General features: G+C 40.6%; 1 long non-coding RNA gene across 2 annotated transcripts in view; it reads right to left on the bottom strand.

Annotated features, from left to right (window-relative positions):
• Nucleotides 1-24443, bottom strand: part of LOC141129992 (uncharacterized) — a 76210-nt gene extending 51767 nt beyond the window's left edge. The window contains exons 1-2 of one of the 2 annotated variants that reach the window (XR_012241936.1): nucleotides 24260-24443; nucleotides 23479-23599 (exon numbers count right to left, since the gene is read on the bottom strand). This is a non-coding gene — a long non-coding RNA (uncharacterized lncRNA). The remainder of the gene's footprint in view (nucleotides 1-23478; nucleotides 23600-24259) is intronic. The other variant, XR_012241935.1, reaches the window with a different exon arrangement.
• Nucleotides 24444-25223: the final 780 nt, after the last annotated feature.

Genomic DNA, 25223 nt, shown 5'->3' with positions numbered 1-25223 from the left:
ACCCTCAGCCCCTCCTCCGCTCAATTCCATACAGCCAACACCTCAGACTCAAATGGAATTGCTCCAGTAAGGACTCTTTTATACAAGAGGCCAGGGCTTTGAGGGATAGGCTCTTGGAGAGAGGCTACTCTCACAGTTGTCTAAAAAAGGCCTTCAAGCGGGCCAATGGGCATGTGAGACGTGAGTTGTTTGGCAAAAAGAGGAAAACTGATGACCCCCAGGTCATTAGACTGATTACTAAATATAACAACACAAAGCAGTTAGGAAAATTAATCGGCAAGTTTTGGCATCTCTTGTGTATAGATCCTTCACTAAGCCCCTATGTACCACAAAGTCCAGAAATTACATACCGACGTGCAGCCTCACTTAAGGACCATTTGGTTCAAAGTGAATGTGTGGGCGAATTTTCATAGGGATCCCTGTAAGAGAATGGGCACATTCACATGTGGCGGATGTCCAATATGCCAATACATGAACACCCGGCAGAACATCGTGCTCCCTAATGGATGGTTATATAAACCCCATAATTTCTTCAATTGCAAAACTGAGGGGGTGATTTATCTCTTGACATGTCAGTGCCAACAGTTTTATGTGGGCAAAACTAAATTAAAATTCTACAAGAGAGCATCCAGACATATAACTTCAATGAAAATGGCCAACCCTGAGTTCCCCCTGGGGAGACATGTTATTGACAAGCATCAGGGCAAATTTCCCAGGATTAAATTTTTAATTCTGGATAGCATTCATCCAAACCCAAGGGGCAGGGACTGGAATAAGGTCCTTCTACAACGAGAGGCACGTTGGATTGCGGACCTTGGGGCAACCCTACCCCCAGGACTCATGAACATCTGAGTTTCAGATCCTTTTTAAAAGGCTTCTCTTCGGGTAGATGCAAGAAGGAATGAAGTTCTTTCGTTCCCCTTGCCTTGGTCTGGAGATTGCCTCGCCCTTCTTTGGCATTCGCTCTGTGTTACATCAGTTACTTTAAGCGAATGATATGTGATCATATAGATCGGTTATTGCTAGCCACTGTATGTGGTTCTCCAGGATATTTTATTATCTAATCCATTGTTATGTTGTAAATTGGATGACTGTCATCTTATGTATAATTGATTGTATATGTATATGTCCTTGGTCGTGGTTTTCTGTACATAATTGCATATCTAGGTCTTTGTAATTTTTTTTGTATGACTAGGATGATGTCTGCCTGAACGGTGGTGACTATCATGGACCCTTTATATACTATCTTGGTGGATCCCCCCTTATCCCGCCCGGTGCATGCAGGCCTCCTGCTATCTGGGTGGCCTGTCTATGTGGCTCTGGTGCAGATATCTGTCTCTGCAGTATCATATGATGGTGCTTGGAGCAGTACCCGCCCTGCCAGCCGCTTTTCCGCATCGGTGGGTGTTTTCTGCAGGACACCGCTCCGTAATGCCCTCCCGTGGATGAGACTTGTGGGAAGCGCCCGTGCAGTTAAGACCCAGGGTCCTTTCTGGTGCTGTCTGTAGTGCATTATTTGGCTACAATATGACTGCTTGCACTATATGTAGAGTTGCAGTGACAAACCGGGATGTAATACTTTGTATTTTGTGTTTGAAGGCTTCAATTTTGTCTTGCTTAGTGGTTGCTATGTAGCCGCTGATCATAAGCTTCCCTACATGGATCCCTGCACGTGCGCTGTGAACACACGGAAGTGCCTGTTTACTGTGCAGAGGCTAGACGGAATATCGTTGTGATGTCCAGCGGAGTGACGTCATGACATTGTACGCCACTCCCAGATCCCGATATAAAGTGAATGCCAGACGCCACCACTCTGTCACTGCATAGGACGGCAGATACAAGCATAGTTCTTCTTAACTCGGAAGTATAATGCTGCGTACACACGATCGCACATTCTGACAACAAAATCCATGTTTTTTTCCAATGGTTGTTGGCTCAAAATTGTCTTGCATATACACGATCAAACAAAGTTGGTCGGAAATTCTGAACGTCAAGAACGTGGTGACGTACAACACATATGACGAGCAGAGAAAAATGAAGTTCAATAGCCAGAGCATGCGTGGCACTTTGTGCGTCGGAATTTGTGTACACACGATCAAAATTTCCGACAACGGATTTTGTTGTCTGAAAATTGGAGATCCAGATCTCCAGATCTCAAATTTTGTGCGACGGAAATTCCGATGGAAAATGTCTGATGGAGCCTACACACGGTCGGAAATTCTGAAAAAAAGCTCCCATCGAACATTTTCTATCGGAAAATCCGACCATGTGCGTGAGGCATAAGGATATCTTCTCTGATTTACAACCCTATCCTGTAAATAGGATTTGATTGAGGTATGTGGTTCTACGTGCCCCTCATAATAGCAGCTCCTCCCCTCATTTATTTATATTATAGTTCATGTCTGACACTAACTGATCTACTTATTGACTGTCTACCAATGGATGCCTTCTTTTTAGATGGTATCCTATGGGGTCCTTGGATGAAGATTTGAGGACAACATTTTTGTGTATGCCCTTGGCCATCGCTGTTCCCTTCTTTGCTCTTGGAGTGGATTGTATGGAGGTAGGACATATGTGCATGGATATTTGTGTGAACTGTGCTTCATTCATCCATGTCTGTCATAAAGAGGACTCTGTCATGATAATCTAATCACAATTGTAGTAATAAATACTCCACCTTCTCCATAATAGATCGCACACTGAGTAAAGACTGTGGGAAACACAGAGGGGTGGTATCCATTTGTGTGCCTCCTGTCAGTACCATTGGGTTGGACTAGTGTGGATTAGGGATGAGCCGAACACCCCCCTGTTCGGTTCGCACCAGAACATGCGAACAGGAAAAAAGTTCATTCAAACACGCGAACACTGTTAAAGTCTATGGGACACGAACATGAATAATCAAAAGTGCTAATTTTAAAGGCTTATATGCAAGTTATTGTCATAAAAAGTGTTTGGGGACCTGGGTCCTGCCCCAGGGGACATGGATCAATGCAAAAAAAAGTTTTAAAAACTGATGTTTTTTCAGGAGCAGTGATTTTAATAATGCTTAAAGTCAAACAATAAAAGTGTAATATCCCTTTAAATTTCGTACCTGGGGGATGTCTATAGTATGCCTGTAAAGGGGCGCATGTTTCCCGTGTTTAGAACAGTCTGACAGCAAAATGACATTTCAAAAGGAAAAAAGTCATTTAAAACTACTCGAGGCTATTGCATTGCCGGTCCGACAATACACATAGAAGTTCATTGATAAAAACTGCATGAGAATTCCCCACAGGGGAACCCCAAACCAAAATTAAAAAAAAAAAAAAAAGGACGTGGGGGTCCCCCTAAAGTCCATACCAGACCCTTCAGGTCTGGTATGGATTTTAAGGGGAACCCCGCACCAAAATAAAAAAAAAGTCTATATCAGACCCTTATCCGAGCACGCAACCTGGCAGGCCGCAGGAAAAAAGAGGGGGGGCGAGAGAGCGGCCCCCCTCCTGAACTGTACCAGGCCACATGCCCTCAACATTGGGAGGGTGCTTTGGGGTAGCCCCCCAAAACATCTTGTCCCCATGTTGATGAGGACAAGGGCCTCATCCCCACAACCCTGGCCGGTGGTTGTGGGGGTCTGTGGGCGGGGGGCTTATCGGAATCTGGAAGCCCCCTTTAACAAGGGGACCCCCAGATCCCGGCCCTCCCCCCTGTGTGAAATGGTAAGGGCCTACAATTTCACTAAAAATCTGTCAAAAATGTTAAAAATGACAAGAGACAGTTTTTGACAATTCCTTTATTTAAATGCTTCTACTTTCTTCTACCTTCCTTCATCTTCTTCTTCTGGTTCTTCCTCCGGTGTTCTCGTCCAGCATCTCCTCCACGGCGTCATCTTCCCTTCTCCTCGGGCCGCTCCGCATCCATGATGGCATGGTGGGAGGCTCCCGCTGTGTGACGCGTCTCCTCTTCTGATGTTTCTTAAATAACGGGGGGGGGGGCACCTGGTGACCCCGCCCCCTGTGACATCACGGGGAATAAGAAGAAGAAAGAAGAAAGAAGAATTTTGGTTCGGGGTTCCCCTGTGGGGAATTCCCATGCAGTTGTTATCAATGAACTTCTATGTGTATTGTCAGACCGGCAATGCAATAGCTGCAAGTAGTTTTAAATGACTTTTTTTCCCTTTGAAATGTCATTTTGCTGTCAGACTGTACTAAACACGGGAAACATGTGCCCCTTTACAGGCATACTATAGACACCCCTCAGCTATGAAATTCAAAGGGATATTACACTTTTATTGTTTTTCTTTAAGCATTATTAAAATCACTGATCCTGAAAAAACAGCCATTTTTAAAACTTTTTTTTGCATTGATCCATGTCCCCTGGGGCAGGACCCAGGTCCCCAAACACTTTTTATGACAATAACATGCATATAAGCCTTTAAAATTAGCACTTTTGATTTCTCCCATAGACTTTTAAAGGGTGTTTCGCAGCATTCGAATTTGCCGCAAACACCCCAAATTGTTCGCTGTTCGGCGAACTTGCGAACAGCCGATGTTCGAGTCGAACATGAGTTCAACTCGAACTCGAAGCTCAACCCTAGTGTGGATGAGTGGGGACCCATCTTTTACCACCCTTTTCCTTTGGACAGTGATGGTGTTTGTTCATGATGCAAGTGTCGTCATTGCTCTAGCAGTGAACCTTCATGATGACCGCTCTGGGTATGCTCTCAGTTATGTAATTATTATGCTGTGTGTCCTATATTTAAAGCAACTGATTTGAATTATTGTTTATATTGTTACTAATGTATTTGATTCTATTGTATAGTGTGATCCCTTCCTAACAATTGCCCCTGACGAAGGGACTTAATCTGTCCCGAAACGCGTCGGTCAGTCTGGATATCATATGGGAACTCACCACCATATCATCATTGTTTTTATTGGTTTGGAAATCTGAAATCTTCATATTTATATTTCGAATAAAATGCATTTTATTTATCCTTACTCTGTTGACGCTAAAGTCCCATTTATCATTGGGGGTATCTCCTTTCTATCTATTGTACTAGGGATGTTGGCAGCTCAAATTAGGTAAAGTTGGACGTTCCTTTTTTTATGCCTTGCATTAGCACTTCAGAACCTTCCTTTTTTCACTCCTTTTGTTCAACCTTGTTTGTATCACACTTTTGATACCAATAAAAACTAATGAAACCAAAAAATGAGCCAATTACCTCAACCACACATGAGGTGAATGGGTAAATCACTCCCACTGAGGGATTGTGTTCTGACAGTGGGGAGACTTCCCTGCCATCATAATACACTGATTACTGCTGCCAGCCACAGCCAGCGGCACTGATTGAGCAGAAATTTTCCTAGACATTGTACATAAGTCAATTGATAGGTTGACTTCTGTACAGCCAGCCTGCCCATACATGGATTGAAATTCAGCTGGTGCCTAAGACAAAAATATCCTTTTTGTTTACATAAAAACATATGTAATGGAAATTTTAAAAAATGATCATTTGTCCTGAGGTTTATTTGTGTCTGTAAGACTGTCAGTTGTGGCACAGTCATTAGTATTTTGAGGGTACAAGGACTGTGGTATATGTGTGCATTGTATATAGCAGATACATATTTTGGTTAATACCCATTTAAGACCCCAACTGGCCAGCCACATAACTTTTCTGTTCTGTACCAGGATGCTTTATGTCTTTCATAATCCTATTCTTGTCCACATTTTTTCATGCAGTCTTGACTTTTTAATTGTAAAGCCAGGCAGACTACTTGTTATACGTATTGTTAATATTGCCAATTCTTACATCTTGTTTATATTGTTTAAAGGATAAGCTTTCCTTTAGGAACATATTATATCTTCTCTTCCCTGACCCGCCCTGTACAATGCCATACTGATTCTTGTACACTCCCCTGTTGACCGCCCATCCTTTGCCCTGCTGACTTCTGTCTTCCACCTGCTGATCCCTGTTAGCCACCCTACTGACCTCCTATCCTCTGCCCTGCTGATCCAGGCATTTTCCCTGCTGACCCCTGTACACTGCCCTTCTGACCACCCATCCTCTGCCCTCTTGACATTTTTTACTGCAGCCAACCTCTCTTTAAGACAACCTACAATGCAAAAAACACTGCTTAATATACTATTAGTCAAATTCCCACCCTAATCAAACAAAACCACCACTGTGCAAGTTAAAGAAAAGCAATATATAACCATAACCCCATGGCCACTTTTCCAATTAAGAACATCCAGGTGTATATAAATCCACAGCAACACATTTATCGTGATCCATATTAGAGCAGTTCAGGAAATGAAAAAATAGGATGAGGTTAAAATTTGCAAAAATGCTAAATACGCAAAAAAGTAGAGGAGCATAAAGAACCAGGAAAAATTGAGTATAAAAAAAGAAGGGGGGTTTGGGACTTTAAAATGAGGCTATTTACTGGTTGGGGTTGAGTTGTAAGTAGACAAGTTTTACTGCATGAGTGTATTGCAGTAAAATATTGCATGTATAAAATAGTAACATATGCATGCGCACATGGCATAACCAACATAAATTCACAATAATATAATATAATATAATATAATATATATATATATACACACACACACACACACACATACATACATACACACACACACACACACACACACACACACACACACACACACACGTCAACGTCGCAACACATAGCAATAAAATGTTATAGTGAAAAAGTATGAAATCATATATGTACACGTGTAAACTAGGCAGCACATAACATGGTATAAAATGGGTATACAGGTGTATCTAGATGGAATCCTAATAAGGCATAAAGCTGCATCCTTAATGTCCGACGCGTTTCATATGAACACACTTCCTCAGGGCAGGATGCTATAGAGTATATGATACAACTAATTGTAGTGTATGTGGGGCCTGGGCCAGAAGGGTTATCTGTCCCGGGAGCTGAGGTAGTCTAAAGCCCCGCACAAATCAGGGCGCATGTGCATTTCTCCCAACATTTCTCCCAACTCAGCTTAACAGCTTATTTCTCAAAATGGAAAAGAAAATGAACAGAAGAGAAATCCAAATCAAGACAATATTTGGGGTGACTACCCTTTGCCTTCAAAATAGCATCAATGCATCAACTTTTCTAGGTACACTTGCACACATCTTTTGAAGAAACTCGGCAGGTAGGTTGTTCCAAACATCTTGGAGTACTAAACACATATGTAAGTAGGATGTATATATGTAAGTATATGTAAGTATGGATGTAGGCTGCTTAAATCCTTTTGTCTCTTCATGTATTTCCAGACAGACTCAATGATGTTGAGATTAGGGTTATGTAGGGGTCAACCATCACTTCCAGGACTCCTTGTTATTCTTTACACATAATAAAGTTGTTACATTGTCTGTATGTTTGAGGTTATTGCCCTGCTGCAGAAAAAAAAATTGGGGCCAATCACATGCTTCCCTTATGGTATGGCATGATGGATAAGTATCTGCCTGTATTTCTCAGCATTGAGGATACCCCATGATCCTGACCAAATCTCCAACTCCATTTGCAGAAATGCAGCCTCAAACTTGCAAGGAACCTTCACCATGCTTCACTGTTGCCTGCAGACACTCATTATTGTATCGCTCTCCAGCCCTTTGGAGAACAAACTGCCCCCTTCTACAGTCAAATATTTCAAATTTTGATTTCAGAGGACCTGATGCCATTTTTCTGCACCCCAGTTCCTATGTTTTTGTGCATAGTTGAGTCAGTTGGCCTTTCTTTCACATGGAATTTTGGCTGCAATTCTTCCATGAAGACCACCACTGGCCAAACTTCTCTTGACAGCAAATGGATGTACATAGGTCCCACTGGTTTCCACCAGTTGTGTGTTGATGGCACTGCTGAACATCTTCTGATGTCAAGTGAAGTAAGCATGATGGGTCTTTCATCTGCTACATTAAATTTCCTTGGCCCATCATTGCGTCTATTGTCCTCAACATTGCCTGATCAATGGTTTCCTCAATGCTGACAAATACAGACAGATACTTATCCATCATGCCATCTGATCAAGGAAGCATGTGATTGGCCCAAAATGTATTCTGCAGTAGGACCACAGCCCCAAACATACAGCCAATGTAAGAACTATCTTCAGTGTAAAGAAGAACAAGGTGTCCTGGAAATAATGGTTTGGCGAGGTGAGCCCTGATCTCAATATCATCAAGTCTGTCTGGAATTACAAGAAAAGACAGATGGATTTGAAGGAGGCAGCCTACATCCACAGAAGATCTGTGGTTAGCTCTCCAAGATTTTAGAAACAACCTACCTGCCGAGTTCCTTCAAAAACCGTGTACAAGTGTACTGAAAGAATTAATGCTGTTTTGAAGGCAAAGGGTGGTCACACAAAATATTGATTTGATTTAGATGTTTCCTCTGTTCACTCACTTTACATTTTGTAAATTGATAAAAAAAGAAATTAAAATATTTATTTTTAAAAGCATTGTTACTTTACTTACTTCACACCTGCCTAAAACTTTCCATGGTACTGTATATGTATTGTGTTTTATCATCCATATATTACAAGGGGTCTTCAAAAAGTTTCCTCACTTTTATATTTTTGTTGGAAATTGTGAAGGTGGGAGGAGTAGTAATTGGTTGTGTCTGAGCGTGTCATGTGATTAGCCTGTCTGGCAAGCCGGCTGACTTTGCAGTTTAGTATAAGATTTGTCACGCTGTGGTGAAGATGGCTGCAAAAAAAGTGTGGAAGCTTTTTGAAGAACCCTTGTATATTATATTAACTGAGTATTTTTATACCTTTTTAGCTTACAGAGTGGGTGTTTCTGTATTTGACTGAGAAAATGGCCTATAAAACAGTGTGACTTAAAGTGGTATTAAACAGAAAACCAAAAATTTAATATATTGCCAATATTTAGATGTGGCTGCATTAGTTTTCTATTTTAGGCTTTTTTCCCCTCTGTTTTTATCTGGTGATCTGGTCAGTAACATACCTCTTGTATTAGGGTGCCTACCCTCTGGATGAAGGAGCACAGGGACACCTTTGGACAGCAGCATTGCTAATCTGGGGGAGGGGAGTGTTATGCCGTGTACACACGGGTGGACTTTCCGACGGACCGAATCCGGCGGACAATCCAAGTGTGTGGGGTCTGCATCGGACTTCCGACGGATCGTTTCGGTCAGACATCTGACGGACTTTAGATTTGAAACCTGCTTCAAATCTTTACGTCGTAACTCCACCGGACTCAGTACCTAACAGAAAGCCCGACAGACCAGATACGACGCAAGGACAGTGTACTGCATCTCGCGCTCGCTGCAATAGGAAAAACAAATTTTCCTATTGCAGCGAGCGTGAGGGGGAGGCGACGATGTACCTTAGGTCTGGTATGGATGTTAAGGGGAACCCCCTACGCCGAAAAAACAGTGTGGGGTCCTCCCAAAATCCATACCAGACCTCTATCTGAGCACACAGGTCAGGAAAGGGGGTGGGGACGAGCGAGCACCTCCCCTGAACCGTACCAGGCCACATGCCCTCAACATGGGGGGGTGAGTGCTTTGGGGGAGGGGGGCGCCTTGCGGCCCCCCTCCCCGAAGCACCTTGTCCCCATGTTGATGAGGACAAGGGCCTCTTCCCGACAACCCTGGCCGTTGGTTGTCGGGGTCTGCGAGCGGGGGCTTATCAGAATCTGGGAGCCCCCTTTATTAAGGGGGCCCCCACCCTATGTGAATGAGCATGGGGTACATCGTACCCCTACCCATTCACCTAGGGAAAAAGGGTCAATAAAAAAAAAAAAAAAAACACACTAGACAGGTTTTAAAAGTAATTTATTAGACAGTTTGGGGGGTCTTCTTCCGACTTCGCCGCTCTCTCCGGCCTCTTCTCCCGGTGTCCGGTTTATCTGCCGGCTCCTCCGCTATCTTCTGCCGCTCTTTTGCTAGCGGTGGCCCGGACTTCTGCGTCGTCTTCTTCCCTCTTCTCTTCTTCCGATGTTGACACGACGCTCTCTCCTGCTGTAATGCTGTGTGAGTGGTGCGTGATGAATTATATAGGCGGTGACCCCGCCCCCTTATAAATGTCACAGTACCTGGGCATGCAGGCCACCACTAGCAAAAGAGCGGCAGAAGATAGTGGAGGAGCCGGCAGAAGATAGCGGAGGAGCTGGCAGAAGAACCGGACACCAGGAGAAGAGGTCGAACACCGGGAGAAGAGGCCGGAGAGTGGGAGAAGAACCGGACACTGGGAGAAGAGGCCGCAGAGAGCAGCATAGTCGGAAGAAGACCCCCGGAGCTGTCTAATAAATTACTTTTAAAACCTGTCTAGTGTGTGTTTTTTTATTTACACTTTTTCCCTAGGTTAATGGGTGGGGGTACAATGTACCCCATACTCATTCACATAGGGTGGGGGGCTGGGATCTGGGGGCCCCTTAATAAAGAGGGCTCCCAGAGTCCGATAAGCCCCCCGCCCGCAGACCCCGACAACCAGCGGCCAGGGTTGTCAGGAAGAGGTCCTTGTCCTCATCAACTTGGGGACAAGGTGCTTTGGGGTGGGGGGCCCACAGGGCACCCCCTCATGTTGAGGGCATGCGGCCTGGTACGGTTCAGGGGGGGTCCGCTCACTCGTCCCCACCCCCTTTCCTGACCTGCCGGGCTGCGTGCTCGGATAGGGGTCTGGTATTGATTTTGGGGGGACCCAATGCAGTTTTTTTTCAGCGTAGGGGGTTCCCCTTAAAATCTATACCAGACCTAAATGCCTGGTATGCCCCGTGACGGGACTAAAAGCGGCGAGATTGACTTCCTTTTCTAGTCCCGTCGTACCCGAGTCAAGTTCAAAATGAACAGACTTGTTCATGTGTGGGCAAGTCCGTTCATTTGGAAAATCAGCCCTAATTCCGTCGGGAACTAGGTCCGCCGGAAAGTCCGGTCGAGTGTAGGCAAGTCCGTTCATAAAAAAAGTCAGTCGGAAGAATGTCAAAAGTCCGTCGGAAAGTCCGTCGGACCAGTCCGGTCCGAAAGTCCACCCATGTGTACGCTGCATAAGATGCATAAGATGCACTAGAAGATTTTGATACACTAATAATTTGAAGCCAAACTTCAGCTCACAGAAGCAGTTACAGCAACATTTTTTCTTTTGCGATAAAGCTTTTACATAAATGTATAAAAGCTGAAAATTGTAAGCACCCTGTCAGTGGTAAATGATTGGTCTCAACCCTTTACCTGCTACATCTCCTAAAAAACAACAGTCTTATTGGCAGTATCACCATGTGAAAATAAAGTAAAGAAAGCCTAAAAAGAGAAAAAAAATGCAGCCATTTCATCTAAGAATTATTAAGCTGCAATTTAACAAATGTTTGCTTTGGGTTTTATACCGTTTTAAGTTGCAAGTGGGCTGTGCACCACCAAAAAACAAAACACTTACTAAAGCTGTTGTTACAGTGGTTCCTTTTTGAGATCTGTTAGTGAGACTATATTTATGTTCTCCAGACATTTAACACTTAAAAAAAGATATACATACAGTATATAGTTATAACTTTGTAAATATTGATTATAATGTCTAATCATTGTATTGCTACCTCAAACAAAAGTATGAATTGCTTTTAAATACATGAAATTCTCTATGTTTCCAAACCAGTGCAGCTTATAAATCCTTTAGGATAAAATAGGATGTTATTTTCCCTTGAAAGAACAGTTATGTATTGAAATGGTATGTTTAAATCAAACACAATAAATTCAGACAGCAGTTGAAGGGGAACATGATCCAAACAAATAACAAATGGCATAAAACCTGGTACTTTCTTAGCAACTGTTAACTTCTTTGCATCTTTTTCTGACAGAAAAAACTAATACACAATGTTTTCATGCTGAGTGTCTTAGACACTCTCTGAAATTCATTTGACATCTTGTTATATTTCAAATGTTAGCCCACTATTCAAATGTCCCATCAAAGAGATAGAGGCCAAGCAGACTGACTTACTACTAAGTAACACTTGCTCAACACTCCCACTTATATCCAATCCACCAAAATGAAATGACACTGTATCCTGATAGAATTAAAAACACTTCCCCTTACAACTGACTAAACCCTTCAGCTTAGAGGAAGATTTGTCTTTATTAGTCACATAATTCAAGAACTCTGATCCTTCTGATGGAAAAAAGATTCAAGCATTCACATTCTAGTCATCTCTGCTTTTGTTAATAACTTATAAAACTGCTACAAATCTTTTGTTACCATCATCAATCATTACAAGCAATAACACAGCAAAGGCAGAAGAATCATTTTCAGTTTGTAAAATGAGCTACTACTTTACTTATAGGACAGGAGGAAATTGGAAACATGTAAGTGTGTGTGTGTGTGTGTGTATGTGAATATATATATATATATATATATATATATATATATATATATATATATATATATATATATATATATATATATATAAATAATGGGATTGCTGCACATAAAAATATTTATTGAAAATCTAAAAATGACATCAAAGATGCATGGTATACATGGTGAGGGTTTTGGGCTAATAAATAAATCATTGGATGTTCTGGAGTCAAAAAGGTTTGTGTATTAATATCAATTCTTCCTTCCTGCACAGCTTGTTTCACAACATTTTTAACTCTATTTAAAACTCGTAATGTAGGATTATTATCCAATCCTTTATATACATTTGTATCGGCTAACTGTCTTCATATTGTTCAGTATCCATGATCGCTATAGGACCACCTTTATTGGCCGGCTTAATAGTGATCTCCTTCTGTGTGGACAAAGATTTAGGAGCTGCAACTTCCTCCTGGCTTTGATTGTGCAAAAAGAGCTTAATATCCTCCTTGACCTTTCTAATGAACAATTCAGCAGCAGAACAGGATTTGGGAGGTACAAAATTGCTTTTATTCTTTAAATCTAAATAAAAATTGATAAAAGTAACAGGCTGCTGTTGTTCACTGTGGTTCTGGATGAATAGAAAGTGTTTAAATGTACATGTTTGAAAAAGTGATATAAATCCTGTCTTACTCTAAATGTATCCATATTATCTTTAGGGCAAAAATTCAAAGCTTTGTTTAAAACCTGTAATTCTGTTTGTTCCGGGTCCTGGTAGCATTGGCTCTTGTTGTTTCAGCTTCGGTTCTTCTTGCCTCCTCTCCTCCTGTTTTAGGTTTGGGGGGCCACAATCCAAAAAAAATACTCTAGGGGCATTAGTTGATGAACCCGTGGATGTCATAGATGAGTTGGACGTAGATAGTTGTTGATTGCGTCTTGGGTTTTTAAATCTAGCTCAAAAGCGATTGGATTCAGTCCAATTATATACCCGATTATTAATATAATCATCACAATCACGATCCATTTTACTATGTTTTCGTGCTTCAATAGTCTTCCTGTGTGTTAGCAATTTCTCATCCATATCTTTTTTGGTTTTAAGAAAATCCTCTTGCCCCATCAGATCTGCTAATTGTCTCTTCAAATCAGCAATCTCTTAGCAATGGTAACTCATTCCATTTGTAAATATTGTACCATTAAGGTAATGAGGTCAAATGAGCATTTGTTGATAATTTGTGTGAATCTTTTTTTTAAATTCTCATTTTGTGCAAATAAAGTGGGCACTATTCATACTTTAAGTCCCCGGGGTATCAGCTGTGACTTGTAGTACTCTGCCAGAGTCACCTTGTGAAGCTCCATCGAGGTAGACTTCTGTAAAGCCTTTTCCAATTTGGGTATTAGTTGTGGAGATGAACTTTCAACAAAGAAGTTCCTCAAACCTGTTGTAGCCGTATAGATCTAAGCCACATCCTCGTGTACTTGTGTAGGAGAATGATCCACCTGTAGCCATTGTTTCCAAGATTCCAGCCATTTAAAGCGGTGCTAACTCACAAGAGGGTTTTAGCAATATGTGCAAGCAATCTGGCCTTCCCAAGGGCCAAAATATAGAAAAAAGAAATGGGATTGCTGCACATAAAAATATTTATTGAAAATATAAAAATTACATCAAAGATGCATGGTATAGATGGGGACGTTTTGGGCTAACAGATAATGCCCTTCTTCAAAACCACATACCTACAAATGGCTATATACATAGACAAATATATAGCTCATTATCATCATCACATGATTGGATAATTAAATCATTAATCAAGCTGGAATCAATTAGTAATGAAGTATACAAATTTCCTTGTCATTATATATTAGTTCAAGAAACTGGAATGACTTTAAGCAACATGTGTACTGAATCCCCCACATCACAAAGATATAATTGCTCGGATAATACGTCTAAAGAACTAGAAAATAAAATGAAACAAAAAGATAATAAAATCAAATGAATAAAGAGCAATACAACGTATAAATATCAATATAATTCTAATCCTTCATATTCGTATCTGTATAGATTATTATTAAAAAAAAGAATGCATAATATAGGATAGGCTTGTACAAAGAAAAAAGAAAAAAAAATAATCAGTAAATACTATTCCACAAAAAAACTACTATAGAAAAAACTATTAAAAAAATAAATACAAGTCAAAATCTGAATTTAAACCCTTGGGTTGTAAAGTATCCATAGGCGTGTGCACAGGGTGTGCTGGGTGTGCCTGGGCACACTCCACTCTAACCATCCTGTGAGGTGCCGACTCCCCCTGCTATCTCTCTCCCCCTACAGTGCTTCCAGCTTCCCTCCTCTCTTCTCCTCTTCCTTTTACGAATGAACACAGCAAGTGATCTGTACTGATCGCTCTGGTCTTCACTCTTAACTGAAGCATAGTAAACTATGTTTACTGCAGAGAAAGGGACTGGGGAAGCTTTGTCTTCAGTTTCTTTCTCTGTCTCAAAAGTGAGACATCAGGGGTCTGAGGGGTCTGTTTAGACCCTTGATATTTCACCAAAGCCCCATAACAGGGCTCCAAAAAATAAATAAATATTATATATTATATATATATATATATATATATATATATATATATATATAATTTAAAAAATAAAATTGTAAAAATTCATGAAAAATAATAGAAAACTACTGACATTGTCCACTGCCCTACTGACACCAATCTTTGCTCTACTGACACCGTCCACTGCTCTGCTGATATACATGCATGTGTGATTGTGCTCTTGTGTTCACACCCTAATGCAACAGGCTGCGCACGCCAATGAAAGTATTTAAATGGTGTATCCAACTGACCTCTTTTCCTCAATTCTAGTTCTCTGTTTCCTCCTCGTCTATTTTTAGGTATACTGTCAATAACCATATATCTCAATTGTGACACCTTATGATTTTTTTTTTCCATGAAATGTCTAGCTAATGGTAATTTATCAAGTTTATCTCTGATGGTGTACGTGTGTCTTCCAATCCTTTCTGTGACTTTTTGTGTTGTCTCCCCTGCATATAAGAGCCCACATGGGCACTTAATGTATATAACATAAGAGGACTGACAGGTGAAGTAGTCCCTAATTGGAATATTATATCCTTTATACACACTTCATATATATATATATTACACACACATATACACACACATACACACAGTATTTTAGAAAATGTATGTCATAAGGCTTTATTGACACATTGCTAAAGATAAAATGATTCAATCAAAATTAGCCCCACATCTAAACCACACACATGAAAATAGATTTATATTTTGCTCGAGAGACTGATTCATGGCTTATCTTGGCCAAGCCAAGTTTCAGCTCAATAAGAAAAAATCTCTTGTACATTGACAATTCATCTGACTTCATCCACTGACACATTTCACTCAAAGCGGAATTAAACTCCACACTTTTTTTTTTTAAATGGGCCCCAAGAGCTGTTATCAATAATGCACTAGTTTGCACTGCATATTAGGACATATGACTGACTTCCCTATCAAATAATCCCTATTAGTGCTGAATTGCCAGAATTACCACTAGTCACAGGTGCTTCTATCTTCTTCTGGTCCTCTTTCCGAGTTCAGTCAGTTCGACCACTTGATTGGTTTGCTACAATGATGCCACTCCTGTGCATGTGAACAGGCATCACCTCATCACAGCACAGAGTTGTGACATAAATGTACGCTGCGCTGTGCATGTGTGACTCAGTGTGCATTAATAATTCAAAAAGTGTGGTGCTAAATGAATACAATATGATAGAGGGTATACCATACTTGATGTGCATAATACTAATGTAAATTAATGATAAAAATCTCAACTCATATAGTGCAAAAATGTAAAATGAATGTAAATTTACATTTCATAAAAAAAATCACCAACATCTTAAAATTAATAGAAAGGGTGGTAATGTGGATTGGTGACAAAATCAAGACAAGCACCAACATCCCTGAATATACAATATACATACAATAGTTTATTTTAGGGGATTTTTTAGGTGCTGAGAATGTTTAGAACACAATAGAAAATAGATAAAAAGTTAGTTCTTAATGGACAAACGTTTAAAATACAGCTTGTTTGAAGAATACAATACAGTATTGGCAGTATCTTATCGTAATAGTGGTGACACAGACTGTATAGCCATCGATTTTCCAGCTGTAGCAGCATTCGATCTACACTGCCACCTCTGGTAGTCAAGGGTATAGGATCGGGTATATGAACGAGAGTCAAAAACATTGAATTATTGTCGGTGTAATATGTTTTGTTTATTGGAATTGATTAGTTTGGTATTCCTTGCCCTTTCTACTCGACTTTTTATCTATATTTGTCATCTGCTGGCTCCTGGTGTCTTGGATTCGGGCTGGTGCCATGCATATTGCCCCTCTCAGATGTATTTTTTTTAGTCAGACCTCCCGATACTCCAAGTCCTTGCCTAGACAGGCTGGCCCCAACGAATCAAGGGGAACAACTAAATTTGAAATAGTCAATCTTTCTTCTTATTTGTTATCAGCTGAGGAAAAGCATGTTCTTCAGCTGGGTTTAACATTTTGTCCTGATAGCAGTGTTGATCACAATTATTAAGGATATTCATCTATTTGCCTGCAGGCTCATGTTTAAGGTCCTCTATGATAAACCAGATCAGCCATCTGTTACTAATTTTTACAAACTTCCTGATGGTAAATACTCAATGCAGGAACTTCGTGCCATTGATGACTTGATGGACTTTTGGGAGGAGGGTTAAGGTGGGGAGGGTACCAAATCCTCTGACAACCCCTTGTCAGAGATATCCACCACTGTAGCCTTTCCACCACCATCCTCTTTCAAGCCAAAATCTCGTAAATTTCCATTGTTGTGTACAAATCCAAATATATGGGCTTTCGTTAAACCAACGACTGAAGAAATTGAAAGAGCAACCTGGTCCATAACAAAACCTAACAATCTTTCTAGTTCCCAAAAATTGGCTTTAACCACTTTAGCCCCGGACCATTATGCTGCCTAAGGACCAAAGGACTTTTTCCAATTTGGCACTGTGTCACTTTAACTGCTAATTGTGCAGTCATGCAATGCTGTACCCAAACAAAATTTGCGTCCTTTTCTTCCCACAAATAGAGCTTTCTTTTGATGGTATTTGATCACCTCTGCGGTTTTTATTTTTTGCGCTATAAACGGAAAAAGACCGAAAATTTTGAAAAAAAATGATATTTTCTACTTTTTGTTATAAAAAAAATCCGATAAACTCAATTTTAGTCATACATTTAGGCCAAAATGTATTCGGCCACATGTTTTTGGTAAAAAAAAAGTCAATAAGTGTATATTTATTGGTTTGCGCAAAAGTTATAGCGTCTACAAACTAGGGTACATTTTCTGGAATTTACACAGCTTTTAGTTTATGACTGCCTATGTCATTTCTTGAGGTGTTAAAATGGCAGGGCAGTACAAACCCCCACAAATGACCCCATTTTGGAAAGTAGACAAGGAAATTGCTGAGAGGCATGTTGAAAAAAAAAAAAAAAAAAATTACAAAAAGTTGTCACTAAATGATATATTGCTCACACAGGCCATGGGCCAATGTGGAATTGCACCCCAAAATACATACAATCACCGCCTTCAGGATTTCTAAGGGTGTAAATTTTTGATTTCACTCCTTACTACCTATCACAGTTTTGAAGGCCATAAAATGCCCAGATGGCACAACCTCCCCCCCCAAATGACCCCATTTTGGAAAGTAGACACCCCAAGCTATTTGCTGAGAGGCATGGTGAGTATTTTGCAGCTCTCATTTGTTTTTGAAAATGAAGACAGACAAGAAAAAAATGTTTTTTTCTTTTTTCAATTTTCAAAACTTTGTGACAAAAAGAGAGGTCTGCAAAATACTCACTATACCTCTCAGCAAATAGCTTGGGGTGTCTACTTTCCAAAATGGGGTCATTTGGGGGGGGTTTGTGCCACCTGGGCATTCCATGGCCTCCGAAACTGATAGGCAGTGAAGAGTGAAATCAAAAATTTACGCCCTTAGAAAGCCTGAAGGTGGTGCTTGGTTTTCGGGGTCCCGTACGCGGCTAGGCTCCCAAAAAGTCTCACACATGTGGTATCCCCGTACTCAGGAGAAGCAGCAGAATGTATTTTGGGGTGTAATTTCACATATTCCCATGGCATGTTTGAGCAATATATCATTTAGTGACAACTTTGTGCAAAAAAAAAAAAAATTTGTCTCTTTCCCGCAACTTGTGTCACAATATAAAATATTCCATGGACTCGACATGACTCTCAGCAAATAGCTTGGGGTGCCTACTTTCCAAAATGGGGTCATTTGGGGGGGTTTGAACTGTCCTGGCATTTTATGCACAACATTTAGAAGCTTATGTCACACATCACCCACTCTTCTAACCACTTGAAGACAAAGCCCTTTCTGACACTTTTTGTTTACATGAAAAAATTATTTGTTTTTGCAAGAAAATTACTTTGAACCCCCAAACATTATATATTTTTTAAAGCAAATTCCCTACAGATTAAAATGGTGGGTGTTTCATTTTTTTTTCACACAGTATTTGCGCAGCGATTTTTCAAACGCATTTTTTGGGGAAAAAACACACTTTTTTAAATTTTAATGCACTAAAACACACTATATTGCCCAAATGTTTGATGAAATAAAAAATATGATCTTAGGCCGAGTACATGGATACCAAACATGACATGCTTTACAATTACGCACAAACGTGCAGTGGCAACAAAATATATACATTTTTAAAAGCCTTTAAAAGCCTTTACAGGTTACCACTTTAGATTTACAGAGGAGGTCTACTGCTAAAATTACTGCCCTCGATCTGACCTTCGCGGTGATACCTCACATGCATGGTGCAATTGCTGTTTACATTTGACTACAGACCGCTGCTTGCGTTCGCCTTAGCGCGAGAGCAGGGGGCGACAGGGGTGCTTTTTTTTTTTTTTTTTTTTTTCTTTTTCTTTATTATTTTTTTGCTTTTTTATCTTATTTTTAAACTGTTCCTTTCATTTTTTTTTTAATCATTTTTATTGTTATCTCAGGGAATGTAAATATCCCCTATGATAGCAATAGGTAGTGACAGGTATTCTTTTTTGAAAAAATTGGGGTCTATTAGACCCTAGATCTCTCCTCTGCCCTCAAAGCATCTGACCACACCAAGATCGGTGTGATAAAATGCTTTCCCAATTTCCCAATGGCGCTGTTTACATCCGGCAAAATCTAAGTCATGAAATGCTCGTAGCTTCCGGTTTCTTAGGCCATAGAGATGTTTGGAGCCACTCTGGTCTCTGATCAGCTCTATGGTCAGCTGGCTGAATCACCGGCTGCATTCTCAGGGTCCCTGTTGAGACAGGAGAGCCAGAGAAAAACACGGAAGATGGTGGGGGGGGCATTCCCTCCCACTGCTTGCAAAAGCAGTCTAGAGGCTAATTAGCCACTAGGATTGCTTTTACATGAAAGCCGACCGCTGGCTGAAAAGAATGATACCAAGATGATACCTAAACCTGCAGGCATCATTCTGGTATAATCACTCAAAGTCGTGAATGGCGTACCTGAAGACATAAAAATGGTTAACAATAAAACACAGTAAACGGTAAAGTATAAAAAATTGCATACCTGAAAAGCAGCCATGATAAAACATAATAACAATAAAACATTGCAGAATAGAATACAGTAAAAAAGAGCAGAACAATAGAGAGAGAATAGAGAGAGAGAGAACAATAAAACGACAACTATTTTTTTATATATATATATATATATATATATATATATATATATATATATATATATATATATATATATATATATATATATATATATATATATATATATATATATATATATATATATTATAATTTTACACTTTTTTTTTGTAACTAACTTTTATAACTGTAACCGGTTCCAGGTTCGGGTCTCTCAAAATGCGATGGCATCTTGGGAGACCCTGTGAAAGTGTGCCTAGTCTGTGCAATGCTGTACCCTACACTAATACTCAACTAGTGAATGGTAGCGTTCAAAACATTCACCAATGCAAAGACCAGGATTGTCAGGACAGGAGGGACAATAATAGCGGGTGTCATGCCTATATCCGTGCTTGCTGCAGACACAACATCTTTTTTGGGGGGGTTCGTTGGGTAGGGGTACTCGGGAGGACATAAAGAAAATGCCTCTCATGCAGCTGACTGCATTTGGTTGGGGATGTGAATGGGGGAAGTACGGGCGCTGCAGAAGTGGTGGGTTCCCAATTAGGATTGGCAAATGCAGCAGGAAGGGCATTATGGGCACGACGGGCCTGTGTTTGTCTTCTTGGTGGCAGCGGGACACTACTTGTGCTTGCCACCTCACCAGCTTGAACTGCACTTATGGGACTCGCCACGTCACCAAGTGTTACTGCAGTGCTGGTTTGACTACGACCGGGGTGTACTAGGCCGCTGGTGTTTGCCAGTTCACCAAAACGCTACCAAAAAAAACTGTTGTTAGCGATCGCAGGGATCAGGCCTGACTCTGCGAACACTGCAGTTATGCTTTTAGTGTTTTGTAAGTGACAGTGATCAATCGATACTGCACTTGGGTGGGCTGGGCCGGGCGGAGGGGCAAAACGCAGGTGCTAGCAGGTATCTGGGCTGATCCCGCTAACACTGCGTTTTTGGGAACCCTAAACTGCTGGGGACGCTAGTATAGATCTGATCGGATCAGATATTGATCCGTTCAGATACTACACCACTAAGGGAGGTGTACGGTGTGTGCGTGGGTGTTAGCAGTACTGGCACTAACCTGACGGTGCCTGGGCCTGGTGCTTGCCAGTTCACCAAAACGCTACCAAAAAAACTGTTAGCGATCGCAGGGATCAGGCCTGACTCTGCGAACGCTGCAGTTATGCATTTAGTGTTTTGTAAGTGACAGTGATCGATCGATACTGCACTTGGGTGGGCTGGGCCGGGCGGAGGGGCAAAACGCAGGTGCTAGCAGGTATCTGGGCTGATCCTGCTAACACTGCGTTTTTGGGAACCCTAAACTGCTGGGGATGCTAGTATAGATCTGATCGGATCAGATATTGATCCGTTCAGATACTATACCACTAAGGGAGGCGTATGCTGCGTGCGTGGGTGTTAGCGGTACTGGCACTAATCTGATGCTGCCTGGGGCGACGCATATCACCGCCGGGCGATCCGGGGGCTAAACCTTTATTCGGTAATAAACGGCGGGTTCCCTGACACTATAAAAATTAAACTAACTAACCAGCGTCACCCGTAACGGTTATACGGTGATCAGTGGTGAAAGGGCTAACTAGGGAGCAATCAAGGGGTTAAAACATTTATTAGATAGTATATGGGGGTCCCTGACGCTATAAAACGCTGACGGCGAACCTAAATATTGACGTCCCTAACTATCGTCACCAGCGACACTAATACAGCGATCAGAAAAATGATCGCTTAGCGACACTGGTGACGGGGGGTGATCAAGGGGTTAAAACTTTATTGGGGGGGGTTAGGGGGGTATCCTAGACCTAAAGGGGGCTAACAGTAACTGTCCCACCACAGTAACTGTCACAAACTGACACCATGTAGTAATCAGAAAAAAAAAACAAAAAACAAAAAAAACAACTGCTTGGTGTCAGTGTGACAGGGGGGGGAGGGGTGATCGGGGGGTAATCGGGGGTGTATTGTATGCCTGGCATGTTCTACTGTGTGTGTTTTTGGTGCACTCACATTCCAGTCTTCTCTCCTCGGCACCGCAACGGAAAATGCCGAGCCGAGGAGAGATGACATCATTTCCTCTGCCTCTGTGTACAATACAGAGGCAGGGAAATGATCCCATTGGCTGGGAGCGATCGCGAGGGGGGGGCACGAATGGATGGCCTCCCCCTCACCACCGATCGCCAGGGAGGATTTGACGACCACCGCAGGCACCGGGGGGGGTCTAATCAGACCACCCACCCGCGGGCAGGCAAGGACGTACCTGTAAGCCCTTTTGTCTGCCCATGCCGCTCTGCCGACGTACATCGTCGTGCGGTGGTCGTCAAGTGGTTAAATTCCTTGCAAACTAATCCACAAATAGTGATAAAACCATACCGACAAGTGATTATGAACACTGAGCAGTATGAGTATATGCAGATTTTGAAAAGTAGAGACTGGTATAGACCCATTACAAAAAACAGTTTTAGATCACTATAATACTAAAATATCATCTTAAAAGCCTTTCAACAAGGAAATATAGACAAAAATATGTTTTCTTCACATCAAAGAACCTAGAACTCCTACATTCTATGTGCTACCGAAGATACACAAATCATTGACCCAGCCTCCCGGTAGATTGATAGTGTCTGGGTGTGACTGCTTAACTGAAAATGGTGGCAGCCTTGTGGATGCAAATTAATAAATTGGGGTGAATGGCGCTACCTATTCATAATTAATATCAAGACATGAACACAGAAAGGGGAGGGGGGGGCTGAATGCTGCATCATTAGTATGTGCGCCACACCTGTACCTAATGTATATAATCCCACCTCATGTGTAATACCAGTGAGTTAGATATAGGTGTGTCTATGATCTGTCACTGAGTGTTAGGTCAGCATCCGGTGTAATAAATGTAAACCCAAACTCAATTATACCACCATTATTTCAAGAATAGATAAATCTGTGATATATATTACCATTCCATGCCCCATAAGGGTATGTGTATGTGTGATCTTGCAAAAGTGTTCAAACTCTTAGTGCAAATAAAGTGAACTGAGCTAAACGTGATCCCTGACAAATGTGTCCCAAAAGATTATTTTTAGGAAACATATGAAACCCACTATACAGTAGCCTATTATTGATTTCCTAGTGGTTCCCTGGTACTAATAGCCAGAGTGTAAGACCTGATACTAAAAAATAAATAAATTCATTAAATTATAAACCACACTCATAAACATATCATCATGTGTGTATCCAAAGTCCAAATAGCAAAAAGGATGAAACCGCACTAAGCGGACACACTATACTTCCGTGACAAGTATAGAAAAAGTTTATATAGATGTGCAAATAACAGTCGATAAAAAATGTGCATTTAGTATTCTTCAAACAATGTGACAAAAATCAGATGGTGACTTGGGTGCCCTCAGTATCCTCTGGTGACTTTGTGCTCCCCCTCAAGGGTCCCCACTCACCGAATTCACTCACCCCAAAGGAGCAATGTGCATATAGATGTAACCGCTGCAATCAATTCGCCACCGTAGTTATTACGATTTCAAGGATGGGCCTCTGTCTTCAGGTAGATTATAGTATAATCTTTAGTTAGTTCCTCATAGGAGAAAAGAGATGTGGACTCCCATAGTGTAGTAAAATGTTGTAAATTTATTAAAAAACATAAGCCAAAAAAAAACAAAACTTTTAAACAAAAAGGATAAGAAAAAAGTCCCGGGCAAAGGCTTCCAAATAAACTTTTCAAAGAGCCATCTACTGTACTGTATAAGTAATAGTACTATGGCAAGCTCCTAAATGGTAGTCAAGCCTCAAGACACACAACGAGCGCTAGACGCAGAGTGGAGACAGCAGCAGTGCAATAATAATTTGTTATTATTCGTAGAGTGTCGATATTCGTTATACTGAATTTCTTTCGTATTAGCTGAAATTCGATATTTATCTATGTATACTGATTTGTGATAATGATTCGTAGTTTGGAAAGTCATGTGCTTATTGAATCTATTAATACACACAATGACAATACAGTCAGGTCCATAAATATTGGGACATTGACACAAATCTAATCTTTTTGGCTCTATACACCACCAGATTTGAAATGAAACTAACAAGATGTACTTTAACTGCAGACTTTCAGCTTAATTTGAGGATATTTACATCCAAATCAGGTGAACGGTGTAGGAATTACAACAGTTTGTATATGTGCCTCCCACTTTTTAAGGGACAAAAAGTAATGGGACAAACAATTTCATCCACTTACATATGGTGAAAGGTAAGTTGAGCACAAATAATCCTCAAATAGTGGCGTCCGCCCAGCGTTGTAAGCCTGTGTAAAGAAATCCATCCATAAGAAAGAATACAGTCCCGTCCAGCAGGATATCCTGATTCTGTCTTAGGGATTGAAACCGAGGCTTGGCTCTGGTTAGCTGTGGAATACAGGCATCTGGCACGGTGACATCACTAGCGTATGCACACTGTGTCAAACAGGTGCGGGCCTTCCTGGCTTAGAGGACACAGGCTACCGTTTGGCGCCATCTAGTGGGGACTGTGTAAAAAGAACCAATTACCACAAGAGGACTCCAAACTCAAATTGATTGTGTATAGCAAATGCAAAGTGACTCTGAGTATATAACTGGATGGGGGTCTAGTGATAAGGGGTGACAATAAGTGAAAATCAAATAGCGGTGGTGAAATAAGAAAAAAAGAAGAAAAAAGAAAGAAAAAAAAAAAAAGAAGAGAAAAAATGTTTAATATAAAAAAATTAAAATATAAAAACAATATAATATAAAAAATAAAAACGAATATAGAAAAAAAAAATGAAAAAAAATATATATATAAAAAATAATACAAATAAAAAAAAAATATATATGAAAAATAAATAAATATAAAAAAAGTGAAGAAAAAGAAGGGGGGAAGAGGGGGAAAAAAATATATGTGTATATGGGACTTTTTAATGGGGATGAAAATGACTGTACGTGGGCAATACTACAACATATACATAATATACTGAGTATTAAAAACAACATGTATGAAACATACATGTAAAGAAAAATAAAATCATTCAAAATGTTTGGATCAGGATAAAAAACACCACTGCATGATTATTGGTAGGAGCATATTTTCTAAAAGAGTATATGCATTACAAATTGAACATTAAAAACATCCTATAATTAATTATAGGATAAAAAGAAAAGGATTAGAATAGAAATCTATAGGGAACATGG

The sequence above is a fragment of the Aquarana catesbeiana genome, linkage group LG02 (genome assembly GCF_042186555.1).
Source record: "Aquarana catesbeiana isolate 2022-GZ linkage group LG02, ASM4218655v1, whole genome shotgun sequence".
Taxonomy (NCBI): domain Eukaryota; kingdom Metazoa; phylum Chordata; class Amphibia; order Anura; family Ranidae; genus Aquarana; species Aquarana catesbeiana.
The sequence above is the reverse complement of the archived record's forward strand: the minus strand, read 5'-3'. Positions and strand labels throughout refer to the sequence as shown.